Source organism: Acomys russatus, chromosome 15, assembly GCF_903995435.1.
Source record: "Acomys russatus chromosome 15, mAcoRus1.1, whole genome shotgun sequence".
Classification (NCBI taxonomy): Eukaryota; Metazoa; Chordata; class Mammalia; order Rodentia; family Muridae; genus Acomys; species Acomys russatus.
The window spans coordinates 21,024,629-21,040,260 of NC_067151.1; positions in this window are offsets into that span (position 1 = coordinate 21,024,629).

A 15,632-nucleotide genomic window follows, 5' to 3' on the forward strand; every position below is an offset into this window, starting at 1 on the left:
GTCAAAACCTGTGGCCTTGTGGATGTGCAATGGGCCCACAAGTCTATAGTAATTTTTAATAAATCTGAGTTAAGTCTTAGTGACCAAGATAAATGCTCTTAACATGTAATTTCATTTACTGTTTCCTTCCAGACACATGGAGGTTGCCATTAACTATATGACACTGAAACCTCCAATAAAATATATTAATTGATCAAAATTTATTTTTTTTCTTCAAAATCTTGAAGGACAAACTCTTATGGATTTATGTACTTTGGAGCACTGGGAATAAAATGTGGTTTACATCTTTTGGGAGTGTTCTAGTGAAGTAGGCTGGCTGAGCGTAGGGAAGCCAGTCTTACCTGGTGGCCCTGATGGCTCCAGGCCTCTGGGGATGCAGATATGACTGTGATCCTGGAGATAGAGTGGGCAGGGGGGAAGGTGCAGCTCGCTGTTGTTGTGCTTGCTCAGGGGCCCAGTGCAGGTAGTGACTGGATTGTAGAGGTCTCATTTGTCTGCCCCAGGTGTCCACTGTGGGCTTCCAGGGATGGGAGCTCTGGACCAGCAATGGGGTGCTCAGGGGACAAGATGAGGCTCTCTGCTGACAGGTTTGCCAGTAGGACAGGGAAGGCTGTGAATTGTGGTCCTAGGGTTCTCACCTGGAGGTCCCTGTCTGCCCCAGGTGGATGCTGTGGGCCTCCATGGATAGGGACTCTGGATAAGGAATGGAGTACACAGGGGAAAGACCATAAATTAAGGACATATAAACAATTGAACTATGGAAATAGAGTAAATACACATTTTCACTATATGTCTCTTTGTGCTTTGTGAAATTTAGTTTTTGTACATGAAGTATCTAGAAAAAAAATGAATTAAATAATTCTGTTTCTCAAACATCATGGACTACTTCACTGGACCACTCCCAACAGATGTAAACTACACTTTCTTCCCAGTGATCCATTTTAGGACCCACAGCTTGCCCTGCATTACCTGAGGCCTGCCAATATCATAGACAACTAGAAAGCTAAAGGCCAGTATGAGAACACAAATAAAAAGAGTCCACGCAATATGGCAAAAACAGAACCCAACTATCATACTACAACAAGCCCAGGATATCTTAACATGGCTGAGGAACAAGAAAATCACCATAAATCCAGTCTCATGAAGATTATAGAGGCCTTAAAGAAGAAATTAATGACTCTCTTAAAGAAATATAGGAAATACAATAACACAGGTAGAGATTTTTTAAAGAGGAAACAAATAAATCTTTTTTTCCTTTTTTATTATTAATTTATTCAAATTACATCTCAGTTGTTAGCCCATCCCTTGTATCCTCCCATTCCTCCCTCCCTCCTGCTTTTCCCCTATTCCCCTCCCCTATGTCTGTGACTGAAGGGGACCTCCTCCCCCTGTATATGCTCATAGGGTATCGAGTCTCTTCTTGGTGACCTATTATCCTTCCTCTGAGTGCCACCAGGCGTCCCCATCCAAGGGACACGGTCAAATATGGGGCACCAGAGTTTGTGTGAAAGTCAGATCTCCTTCTCCACTTAATGGTTGAGAATGTCCTGTCCATCAGCTAGTCTGGGTAGGGGTTCGAAGTTTACTGCCTATATTTTTCTTGGCTGGTGCCATAGTTTTAAAAGGACCCCAAGGCTCAGACCCGCCTGTAGTTTTCCAGGACCCTCTGGATCCTTCTATTTCCTCATTCTCCCAGGCTTCTCACACCTAAAGTCTCAATAGGATGCTCTCCCCTCTGACCCACTTTCCTGGTAGGTAAAGTTTTTCATGGGGACATACCCCTTGGACTAGTGTCTTGATATAAGTGAGTATATACCATTTAACTCTTTTTGCTTCTGGGTGAACTCACTCATTATGATAATTTCTAGTTCAATCTATTTGTCCACAAATTTCAGAAATTCCTTGTTTTTAATGGCTGAGTAGTATTCCATAGTGTAAATGTACCACAGTTTCTTTATCCATTCTTCTACTGAGGGACACTTAGACTGTTTCCATGTTCTGGCTATTATGAATAAGGCAGCTATGAACATGGTTGAACATATATCCCTGTTGTGTGGTAGTGCATCTTCTGGTATATTCCAAAGAGTGGAATAGCTGGGTCTTGAGGAAGCCCTATTCTCATTTTTCTGAGAAAGCGCCAGACAGCAGTTTTGGGATCTAGAGTAAGGTCAGCACACAAGCTCTCTGGTTGTGTAGGTTGATCCCAGCTTCCTGTCCTTCCTGTTGCTTTGTAGCCAAGACCCCAGGTGGATCAGATCTTCTGGGCTGCAGCTGTCTTTTAGCTCTGCCTCGATACTCTGTAGGAGCATCCAGCCTCTCCCATGAATTTGGGAGTTCTTGCTGGGTCTGCAGGAGCTGACCCAGGTAGGATCTGCCTTTTGGAGATTACAGGATTAGTGCCTGGTGGGCCTGAGACAATATGGTTTCAGGCCACTGGCCGTATCCAAGGAGGCAGCAATTTCCATACCCCTGTAAGCCAGGATGCTCCCAGATTGCTTTAGATCAGCAGTTAGACCCTGCAAGCACGACCCACGGCTCCCTATATCATGGGAGGTCCTGTCACGCATGCAAGAATGGACCTAGCTAGGTTCTGTTGTTTGGGGAGTGCCGGGTCAGTGCCGGCAGCCTGGGCTGGCGGCTGGCGACAATGGTGGTTCAGACCACTGGTGGGAATCCCTGTATCTTCTTTTTCTGCCAGTGAAAGCCAGGATACTCCCAGCTAACTTTAGGTCAGCAATTAGACACCGCAAGCACGACCCACAGCTCCCCATATTGTGGGAGGTCCTGTCGCGCCCCCAAGAATGGGCCCAGCTAGGTTCTGTTGTTTGGGGAGTGCTGGGTCAGTGCTGGCAGCCCTGGCGGGCAGCTGGTGACAATGGTGATTCAGACCACTGGCGGGAATCCCCTGTATCTTCTCTTTCCACCAGTGAAAGCCAGAATGCTCCCAGATCACTTTAGGTCAGCAGTTAGACACCGCAAGCAAGACCCATGTCTCCCGATAACGTGGGCAGTCCCACCGGGCTGTGGGAGCAGTCCATGCTGGTTTCTAACTGCCCCTGTTTGCAGGGTCAGTCCTTTGTGTCTGGATTCAGATTGGGCCCAGGACGCGGACCGGGAGCTACACGCCAGCTCTAGCTGTTTTTGGTGAGTCCCACCACTTGTGTTTCCACTCGGGCTAGGCAGGTGACCTCCGCAGTTTGGCATGCTGTGGATGGAAAGGTTCAATGGTAGTTTCACCCTATTCGCTGAGACCCCTCCCCAAATGGCAAGTTTGGGTTTTATGTGCTGGCTGCAACTTGGTTGTGGATTCCTTTTCAGAGTTTGGGGAATGCGTTTAGCACCTCCAGGGTGTTGCTTGTCCCAGGGTTAGACCCACTGGTGGTCTGCGGAGTTTGGGGCCCCACTCACCTACAGTTCTCAAAATCCAGCAGTCTGTGGCTCCATTCAAGTCCCTGGTCTCCTCGGAGTAGATCAGCTATGGTGCATACTGGTTGACGTCATCTCGGAATCCATAAATCTTTTAAAGAAATACAGGAAAATACAATTGGACAGTTGAAGGAAAGGAATAAAACTGTCCAAGACCTGAAAATGAAGTAGAAGCAATAAAGAAAGCACAATCTGAAGGAATCCTGGAGATAGAAAACCTAGGGAAGAAAACAGGAACAACAGAAACAAGCATCATCAAGAAAATCTGAGATATGGAAGAAAGAACCTCAGTCACAGAAGATATAATAGAAGAACTTGATACATCAATCAAAGAAAATGTTAAATCTAAAAAAATTCTTGACATAAAACATCCAGGAAATCTGGACTACTGTGAAAAGACCTAACCTACAACTAATAGAAATAGAAGAAGGTGAAGTGTCCCAGCTCAAAGGAACAGAAAATGTTTTAAACAAAATCATAGAAGAAAATGTCCCCAACCTAAAGAAAGAAATGCCTCTAAACATATTCACTAACCCTATATCTGACAAAGACCTAATACCTAAAATACATAAAGAACTCAAGAAGTTAAACACAAACAAACCAAGTGACCCAATTAAGAGAAACTGAGAATTCTCAACAGTACAAGCTCTAATGGATAAGCATTTAGAGACATACTTCTCATCAGGGAAATGAAAATCAAAATGACTCTGAGATTCCATCTTATATCCATCAGAATGGCTATGATCAAAAACACAAATGACAGCACATGCTCATGATGATATGGAGAAAGGGCAACACTCCTCCATTGCTGGTGGGAGTGCAATCTTCTACACCCACTTTGGAAATCCATCTGGTGCTTTCTCAGAAAATTGGGAATAATGCTACCTCAAGACCCAGCCATACCACTCCTGGGCAGGTACCCAAAAGATGGTCCACTATACTGGAAGGATATTTGCTCAACTGTGTTCATAGCAGCTTTATTCATAATCATCAGAATCTTGAAACAACCTAGATGTCCTTCAAGTGAAGAATGGATAAAGAAACTGTGGTACATTTACACAATTTATAGTTTACTACTCAGCTATTAAAATCAAGGAAATCATGAAATTTTCAGACAAATGGATGGAACTAGAAAATATCAACTTGAGAGAGGTAACCCAGACCTAGAAAGACACACATGGTATATATTCACCTATACATGGATTTTTACCATATAATACAGGATAAATGTATTACAATTCACAGAGCCAAAGTAGATAAGTAACAAGGAGTACCCAAGGGAGTACTCAGGAAAAATAGAATAGATAGCAGAAGCAGTTGAAGGTAGGGAAAATGGAAGGAGAGGGGGTGCAAAGAGAAAGGAGGGTAGAGCCAGAAGGTAAGAAGCCTGGGAGAGAGAAGGAAAACCTAGATGAAGCATCTCTGAGACAGTTGGAGATCTGACACAGGGTAGGCTCCTGGAAGGATATGGAGGTGACTCCAGCTGAGACTCCTATCTGCGGGGGACATGGAGACTGAAGTGGCCATTTTCTAGCCAGGCAGGATTCTCAGTGGAAGGAGGGAAACACTACTCCAATCCCACAAAACCTTTGACCCAAAATTTACCCTCACTACCAGAAGTTCAGGGAAAAAGGGGGAGCCAAGGTTGAGGAGATATTCAACAAATGACTGGCCCAACCTGAGACCCACCCCACTCTAGAAAGCCTACCTCTGACACTATTAATGATACTCTGATATGCTTGTAGACAGGAGCCAAGCCTAACTTTCCTCCAAGACAGACATGAGGCAGAGCTCGAGAAATCTTTTGGAAGTGTCAGAAGAAGATAGACACAAGGGATGAGCACTCCACAAGAAGGCCAACAGAGTCAACTAACCTAAGCCTATGGGAGCTTATGGAGACTGAAACATCAACAAAGAACTATGCATGGTCTGGAGCTAGGTGCTCTATACCTATGTCACTGATGGACAGCTTGGTCTTCATGTGGGGTCCTTAGCAAGTGGAACAGGGCTGTTTCTGATATGGACTCTGTGCCTGGCTTTTTGGATCACTTCCCCCTAGTCATGCTACCTTGCTTGCCTCAGTGGAAAAAGGGAAATGGGAAGAGGGTGGGAGAGTGAGACCAAGAGGAGAGGAGAGGGGCTGCCTTTGGGATGTAAAGTGAATAAATAAAATTAGATAGATGATAGGTAGGTAGGTAAGTAGATAGGTAGATTGATTGATAGATTGATAGATAAATGAATGGATGATTCAAAGTTGATAGATGATTGGTAAATATATGTAGATACATTCATACACACACATAGACAGATAGACAAGTGATAAATGATAGATAGATAGATAGACAGATAGATGAGTGAATGATCAAAGATGACAGATGATTGGTAAATAGATGTAGGTAGATAAAGAACTATTGCATGCATTATTTATCTATCAATCTATCTATCCATCTATTATCTATCTATCATCTATCTATCTATCTATCTATCTATCATCTATTATCTATCTATCTAGTCTTAATAGTTGTTCTTCATCAGCTCATAACATAAGTCTTTAGATGCTCAACTTGTGTAGAAATACTTTAGATTATTTATGGAGTTCCTATTGCTCTTTGCTTATGTTGCTAGTAATAATCTGCATTAAAAGTAATGCAACGTTGACTATTCTTGTACATGTGTCTTGTGCCTTTGCTATTCCCAGGTACAAAATAAGAAATTACATTCATATTAGCTTTTACTTAATTTTCTCTTTTCCTTTCAGATTTGGTACTTAGCAATTTTTCCATGACAGGATTCATTGAATTTATATTCTTTTCTTTAATAATAATCCCTACAATTTCTAGTTTTAGTTTTACATTTAAATAGGTTTCTCTTCAAAAGAAATCCCCTTCAGTTAGCTGAAGTTGCTTCTTAATACTTCCCCAGGTGTGAAACTGTTCACATTCATTGTTTGGGTCCTGATGTGAAATGTCCCCTACAGACTCAGTGTTTAAACATGTGGGCCTCAGATTGTGGGTCTGTTTTAACAGTTATGGACCTTTTTATAAGGCAGGGCTTAGCTGGAAGATGTGGGTGTCAGTGCACCAGCCATCAGCCCTGTTTCCTTCCCTCCATTTGCTTCCTTGTTTGTGGTGAATGGATAAGACTCAGGCCCAGGCTCCTGCCATCATGAGCAGCACCATCATTATGGACCCTGCCCCCTTTACAATATGACACCAAATAAGCATCTTCTTCTCATGGCTTCTTTTAATCAGTATTTGATCTCACCAGTGAGTAAAGCAACTAACATTTCTAGTTCCATGTGTTACCTTTACACTTAAACAATGGCAGGGGTCATGGTTTAATTTTCAGATCATGTTGTGTCAATCTTGTTGAAGATTTAATTGGCACACTGGATTTTACCATTGAATATTGTAATGGAGGAGTCTGAGGGCATTTCTATTTTTTTCTTTCAGTTTGAGTGAATTGACATTTCATTATGATACACAAAGAATTATTTAATTATTTTTAGTGTCTAACAAATCTGTGTGCCTTTCTTTTGATTTTAATAATTTCTCTTTTTCGTTGTTGTTAAAAAAAAATAGTGAAGTGAATCTTTGAAACTGTAAGTATAAATCCTGCTGGCTTCCTGACAAGTTTCTGAATGTTTTCTATAAATTTGATCCTGTATATCACTCAACAATTTTGTTATATATTTCAGCTATGCAAATCTGGCATATATTTTATTTTTCTATATTTTTATCTCTGTCATATCAGTTAATTTTTATTGTTTAATTACTCTTTTCCATTTTCTGTCTTTTTAAATGTAAAACAGTTCTTTATTACTGCGGCATATAAAATGTATACTAAACATTGTACCATCTTTCAAATTTAGAAGAATAGTGTAATCTGAATTTCACCATTTTCTTCATATGGATGTGTGTGTATGTGTGTGTGTGTGCTGTGTTTGTTTGTTTTTGCTGAGTATATAATATCAGCTTTTTTATGTACCTTCAGTAAATACTAAAGAAAGGTAGTTCTAAATGCCAGTGATACCTTAGATATTGATAATAGTTACAGATATATCACTGTCAATTTTTTACCTAGTTCATTTTACTGTAGAGAAAAACTTTATTTTACCATAAAAACTAGTGATAGTCACAGCATTGTTGAAAGCTCTCTAAACTGCTATTTCCATCTTAATTGTTGGATGTAGATTATACTCTTCAATGTGAAAGTCTTCAATTTTGAAATCATCAATTGTCTTAACTTTTCTAAGGATTTTGAGCTTTGGGAAAGGTCTTGGTTCTCTCTGAAGCTGAATTTTCAGTGGCTCGACATGATTCAGGTAAATAAGTGCATGTCCAAGAGTATGGACAAAATCACCTGGCTGCATGCCCGTGATATGTGCAATCATGTATGTGAGCAGAGCAGAGCTGGCGATGTTGAAGGGCACGCCCAGACCCTTATCTCCTGACCTCTGGTACAGCTGGCAGGACAGCTCCCCATTTGCCACATAGAGTTGACAGAGGGCATGGCATGGAGGCAATGCCATCAGGGGAAGATCTTCTGGGCCCCAGGTACACATGAGTGTGACTGTTGAGAGCTGAACTTGGGTCTCTGCAAAGCAGAAGTGGTCTTAAACACTGATGCATGCCTCCAGCTCTCACTGTTCATCTTCAAACATAATGAACTCTTCCTTACCTAGTTATTTACACTTTCCATACTAGTTTTCCTCATAAAAATAAATAAATAGGCAAACAATCTAGCTTTGGTTCTATATGTTGTAGTCAGTATTTCTAGCATAGACTAAGGCATCTATTTGTGTTGCATATATATTTGTTTTGTATTGGGAAATGATCACAAACAAGGAGATGAACATAATAGCTATAGAGACACTGAGACCTACAAAACTTGAAAATTAACTCTCTGGTTCTTAATTTCACTATTAAAAGTAGATTCTTCTGTCATAAAATACATCCCAACCACAATTTCCCCTTCTAAGACTCCTCACAACTATCCCCACCCCACTTCCCCTCTTCCCCAGATCTGGCCCCTTGCTTTTTCCTTGAGAAAAAAAGCAGGCTTCCAAGAGACAACATTTAACCATGTCCCCTGGAGGGGGAGACCTGGTGGCACTCAGAGGAAGGACAGCAGGTTACCAAGAAGAGACTTGACACCCTATGAGCACATACAGGGGAAGGAAATCTCCCTCAGAAACAGTCACAGGGGAAAGGAATAAGGGGAAAATGGGAGGGAGGGAAGAATGGGAAGATACAAGGGATGGGATAACCATTGAGATGTAACAAGAATAAATTAATAAAAAGTTTTAAAAAAAGAGGCAACAACCAAATATGACAAACCAAAATACAATGATACAAGGCAAAAGCCCTCATCTCAAGGTTGGGCAAGGAAACCCAAGAGGAGAAGAAGAGTTCCAAGAGCAGGCAAAAGAGTCAGAGACACACCTGCTCTCACTGTTAGGAGTCAGCTTAGTGTTTTGTGGCAGGAAAGCTTGTCAAGGACTTATTTCATTCTAGCAATTTTCCCTATGAATAAAATCATTTACTAGTGGATGCTTTCGCCTTTATTTATGGAGCTAAGTATATGCAAAGAGCTCCCATCCAATTTCTCTCTTATAGTTTATTTCAGAATTAGTCTGCTTGCTTCAAACATGTATATCTTTTTGAGTGCATGTGGGCATGTGCACTGACAATTTTATCCAGATATTGCTTAATTTACATTTACAGATGACTTGACTCACAGATGTCATCTAGCCTCACAAGGCTAGATATTGAACATCCATTTCTCCATCCATATATGTATATATATATATGTATGTATTTATATATGGTTTTTCAACAAAGAAAAAGAAAACGTTCTCACTACATCTTATGCCTACTTTTTAATAAATATGAGTAGGCCTTTATCTTGGAATATGTTGCCAGGAAATTTTTAAAAATAAACAGTGAAAGGAAATATGATAGATGATAGAAACATAACATCGTGACTGTGAATGAGCACTAAATATTCATGGGACAACCTGACAAAATATCTAACCAGCACACAGTTTTCCTGTGTCTGCAGTCCACGGGAAATCCACCAGAGTCCTGTGATCTTGAGTAACTAAGCTCCACATAATGATTTAAGAAACATAAGATAACAAGAACAATGTGAAGGGCTTGAGTTTTCCAAAGATTGCAGATAAAGATATTTTTTTTCAGTAATTTAACAAATCCCCAGTATTTATTTTATAAAAGGCTCTATGCTAGGTGAGAGCTCATTGCTAACTTTAACTCCAAGTGGCCTATTTACATCTTACTGACCAGAGACAAGAGAGATGGCTTCACCTAGACATGTAAGTGATAGAAAATGAAACAGATTGGGAAGTCAAAAGAAAAATCCCCTCTATAGAATGCCTGATTTTCTGAAGTAATGAGGACCATGTGGATTAATGAGATTGTGAAACTATTACAACTATTAATTTTTCTTTTTAGTCTCTTGACATGTAGAGTGAAAAATTAAGTGAGTTAGACAAGTCTATCTGAAAGTGCAAATGAATCAAGGATGAGATTAAGTTCACACTGGAGTGTGTTTCAGCTGTTCTTCACACATATTAACCTACATAGTGAAGCTAAAATTCTTTTAAATTCCAGAATGTGGATCTCCTTTGAAATCTTCTGGGCTTAGCTTAATTCCCCACATTTCACAGTTACAACATGTTTCCAATATAATTAAAAATAAGTTTATTCTGTGTTCCTTCTTCCCTTCTCATTTTCATCCAGGAGCTCCTCTAAAAATTTGCATAGTAACATTTACTCTCTTTTCTGCTCTATGAAAAAAAATATAATTAAAAAGGTGAAAGACACTGAGCTGATGGCTCAGAACGCACCAATTCATAGTGGTGTATTAGCATTCTGATTAGAAGAAAATATCTAATGAAACTGGAGGAAAATCTTATGCTTGCCCTTCTCATATGTATAAGTTCTGAGACGCAGGCAGTGTTGGCGCAGAAAGGCTATCATGAGTGAATGTTGCTTAGGAAGCTATTCAACGGGAGTTTTAAACAGCTGTTCTCCAGCTTCATTAAGACTCATTATGGGTTGTCATGTAATAGGGAACTTATATTTTTTGATGATCTCTGCATACCAGTAAAGATAAAAGTATGTCTTAAGGCAGAACTAAAAAGAACAGAAGTTGGTACATATTAAAAATAGATTACTAAAATGCCCTAGTTAGTTGGCACAGACCTTAAAAGCCCAGTACAATCATTCAGATTTAAAGGGAAAGATAAAAAGTGACTAAACTCACTGAGCTTTTAATACATCAATGGTTATATTTCAGGGACGAAAGCCCTTCACTCTTTTATATGGAAGGTAGCTGGGGCCACTAGGATTGATCTGTTCCTCTTCTGCTGGGATTCAGAGAGTTGGCATGGCCACGGCCCTGAGGGGCATCCTGATGACTTTTCTAATTGTTCCTTGTCTTCAAGGGCAGGTGGAGTTACATCCACCCTCCACGTATCACACCCCAGACACCTTCCTCCTACTGCACAAAGTGAAAGGCTACCTCAGCTCTTGGTCAAGGCTGAAGGTCATTGACACAGCTAGTTCTGTATCAACAGGGATCTTCAGAATTAATACTTACATTAGAAAGGACTGTGGGAGTGTGTGTGTAGGAATAGAAATCCAGAGAATAGAAAGTTCTGGAGCTCCTTTTGCATAATAAGCACAGTAATTAAAAAAAAAAAAACTTTAATTTTGTTAATTTAGATTATTACCACTAAATTTAGCAAGAACTTTTAATGGGTGTCTTTTTAAAATAAGTGTTCATGAAGGATAAGAAAGCACCCAGGGTGGGAGGAAAAGAGATGACTTAGCTGCTAAGAGTCCTTACTGCTTTATCAGAGGGCTGGAGTTCAGTTCTCAACACCCAAGTGTTAAAACTGCCAGTAACTCTAGCTTCTAGGGATCTGACACTTCTTCTGACCTACAAAGTCACCCACAAACATGTATATACAGACACACATTAAAAAAAACCTAAAATAAAATCTAAGAAGTAAAAGATCACCAAGCACTCATATGCAATATTATTGCTATTAGCTTTTCAGTGGTGGGATAATTGGGATGAAAGGTGGTGACATTCGCACTGCTGGTCGTTGCATTCTCTTATCAAATGTAACCTCAACACACTCACTGGAAGTGTCCTTGTTTTATCTTTGCATCTATGTCTCCATTTCAGGCTCATTTACATCCTCATTCTCGGACCCATTAATTCTCAACTAGAACTCTGCATCACTCGAAAAAAAAAAAAAAGAAAAAACAGAGAGAGAGAGAATGTGAAGAGAGTGAGTTTCCTCTTTCTACTGTACCCTTGTGAAAAGAACCAATGTGCCAGGTACATATGTGCCAGTTGCAGCTGAAGAGGTGTCTCAGAAAAACCACCCCTCCATAAGAGAGACCCAGGTATACATGTGGTAAAGGAAGAGTGCCTATGGAGGCAACATGTGTTATTCCATGAAGCAACACCACTGCAGAAGGCTAAGGACAACAGCTGTGATCTTAAAAAAAAAAAAAAAAAAAAAAAAAAAGCAGAGTAAGAAAGCAAATATCCTCAACTGTGCAGACATGACCAACAACCATTTAACATCAGATTAGTATGGAAGGAGGAGAGGTGGTATTAGGTGATATAGAGCTATTCCTGTAAAAATAGCAAGGCGAACAATACAGGATGCAGTCAGGGAAAAAAATAAGTATTTGAGCTTGTGTTAGCCAGGTTTCTTCACAGAAGCACAGTCACTGGGGTCTGTCTATCTGGATCTGTGTGCAGATTAAAATGTATAGACTTAAAGCTAGATGTAGTGGTGCACACCCGTGAGCCAGTGCTGGGGAGACAGGGACAGGTCCCTGGGTTTTGCTAGTCAGAGAGCTTCACTGAATCAGTGAACTCCAAGTTCAGGGAATGACTGTTTCTCAAAAATAAGGTGGTCAGCAAGAAAGGAAGACACCTGATACTAATCTCTGGCCTCTATACAGCACACACACACACACACACACACACACACACACACACACACACACACACAACACATTCAAAGGCCACACATACTCAAACACCTTACCCCCTGAAATGTATAGATTAATAAAAATGATTTAATAGAAGGATGGATCCATATGAATGTGCAGCTAACTTCTTTGCAAGCTGAAAACCAATGGATTACCTGCAACCCAAGACTGAGGGCCTGAGCACCAACAGCACCAATAATATAAGTCCCAGATTGGATCTGAAGTCTGAAGGACCAAGAGTACTAAGCTGACAGCCCAAGACAGAACAAGATGGATGCCCTAATTTAAGAGCAAAGGAGTTCATGTTTTGTCACCTTTTAGTACTATTGTGGATCTTGGTGGGTTGAATGATGTCTACCTCCACAGGTGACAGTAATCGTGTTCCCATTTAATAATTCAAATGTCAATCTCTTTTGGAGACACTTTCATCAACACACCCAAAATTATGGTTATTATCAATCAGGTCATCTATTAGTCCAGTCAAGATGACACATAGTATTAGTGATTGCATCCCAATTTGCAGTCAACTTAAGTTAAGTCTAAAATTTTTTATTCTAAAAACAATTGGGTTTTACCAGTCAGCTTCTGAAAATTGGATTATTGCTCTTTCTTATTCAATCTTTAGACCAATATCTTGGTATTACTAGTAATAACTGTCAATAATTTGGGTACATGTTCAGGTGGGATATGAACTTCCTATTTTACTTTCTTTTATAAATGCCCAAAGACTGATTGAAGTGGTAAATGGTTGCATTATTATTTAGATTTAATCTAATCCTTTGTGGGAAATCCAGTGTTCTCTTTTACAACAGGCTTCCAGCTCTGTCCATCCTCTCATCAGCAAAGAATTTTAGACAGCTCTAAAGGAAGCTTTAATCCCTGTTATTTTACAATCTTGAGAGGAATATAGGACCATAGTTACAATTCACATTTAATAGATGAGAATACAGGTGAAAGAGGCTACATGAATTGGACAGACAAATAACCAGTTAGTAAACGACCTGAGGCTTCAAACTGCGTGTTCTGAAATCTACCTAGCAAGCCTGTCTGCTTCGTGAGAACACACTGCCACACACTTAGCTACAGAGAAAGTACTATGAAGGAGTTTAACTGATTTTGGTTAATCTGTTCCTAGGAAAGAATTTTGGGTTAAAATGAGATTGATTATAGTTATAATCCTTAAAAATGAAGCAGACATATCTCATAAATTTCTGCAGTCTTTTGTTTTTGTAATTACTTTAAGATAATTTTCATTTTAAAGAAGAGTGTTAAATATATAGTACTTCTAACAGTAAGGGAAAGTCTGTGACTAGCTCAGCATGTGAAATTTTGACAGGCAATTTAATTTTGCTGTGGAGACTCCAGTTCTATCTTGTAATGGATAGTACCACCTTAGTTTTATGCTGAATTTCTCTGTTTCTAAGGATTTAACAAAGTGTGAATGACCTGTTCTCCCCATGAAAGATGACAAGCATGCTGTGATGACAATACCATGCAATCAGTTTTTTAGAAAGGATTCTCTCTATTCCCTATGCAGCCACTAAAATAAGAATGGATTAAAACAGAAAGGGCTCAGCTAAGGTAAAATGGGACTGAGATGTTATAGGTCGTGGTCTTCCATTAAATACTTTTGCAATCATCATGCTAAAAATTTATAAAGAAGTTTTACTGCTAAAAATGAAATGAAATGATTTCCTTCTTTTATATCATGACCATGGTTTCTCTGATGAAAGAGCAATTATTTTGCCTTCTGATTCTATTCAACTTTATTTCTCTGCGTGACAAGTCGTATTTTTTATTTCCAATGCAATTCAAACTTCCATTTTGATAATCCCCGAGGTCAAAAGGAAAAGGTATGAGATGCATATCATTCGAATGTGGTCTATCATAGGCCATTCAGAGGAGTATGCCTCATTTGCTCTGTGCGTTGTTTCACTCAGTATCAAATATACCATTTCTTACCAGTATTTTCACTATAGTGTATTCTAAGCATTACATAGTATGTTAATTTTAAATATGAGCATCGCAGTGAGTGAATTTAGTTTTAAAACCATGGGTCAGATCAGACTTTGCTAGGGTGTACTCTATAGAAAAGCTATAATAGTTTCCTTTAGAAATCACAATGCACCTTGGCATACAAATGGCCCTATGGATTCTCAAGGTAGGTACTTTTTCCTTCTTTTTAAAAGTAGTTTTATCATTCCCCAATTCCTTTCCACCTTTCAAACACCTATATATCCCTCTGTGCTCTTTCAAACTCATAGCTTCTTTTTCATTAATCATTGTCACGTGCATACATGTATATGTACATATTAATATATGTATATATTTCTAAATATATCCTGCTCAGTCTATATAATGTTACACACACGTGCGTGCACGTGTGAGCACGCGCGCGCACACACACACACACACACACACGCACACACATGACCATTTGCTTTTGGATGACCAATTTGTGTGATTTGTGTGTGATCTTCTCTGGAGAAGACTATGTTTCTCACTCTCAGCATTTCTTTTTTTTTTTTTTTTTTTTTTTTTTGAGATTTTTTTTTTTATTATTAATTTATTCTTGTTACATCTCAATGTTTATCCCATCCCTTGTATCCTCCCATTCCTCACCCCCTCATTTTCCCATTATTCCCCTCCCCTATGACTGTTCCTGAGGGGGATTACCTCCCCCTATATATTCTCATAGGGTATCAAGTCTCTTCTTGGCTACCTGCTGTCCTTCCTCTGAGTGCCACCAGGTCTCCCCCTCCAGGGGACATGGTCAAATGTGAGGCACCAGAGTACGTGAGAAAGTCATATCACACTCTCCACTCAACTGTGGAGAATATTCTTAATTGCCTGTTTCTTTGTGAAGAGTAGCCTTGTGATCTTTGCTTCATCCGTCTTGGCATGCCTATTGTTGTCCTTGTTTAGCTCATGTTGGTGAGATGTAATGGGTGCTACTTCTAACAATCCTAGGAGACACAATCTTACAGCAAATTTCATGATCTTCTGGCTCTTACAATCTTTCTGCCTCCTCTTCTGCTGTATTCCCTGAACTTTAGGTGCAGTTATAGTTTTGTAGATGTATCCATTGTAACCGAGTTCCTTAATGCTGCACTTTGATTATGGTTTTCTCTAATAGTCTCATTTTTTTTTTTTTTTTGCAAAAGG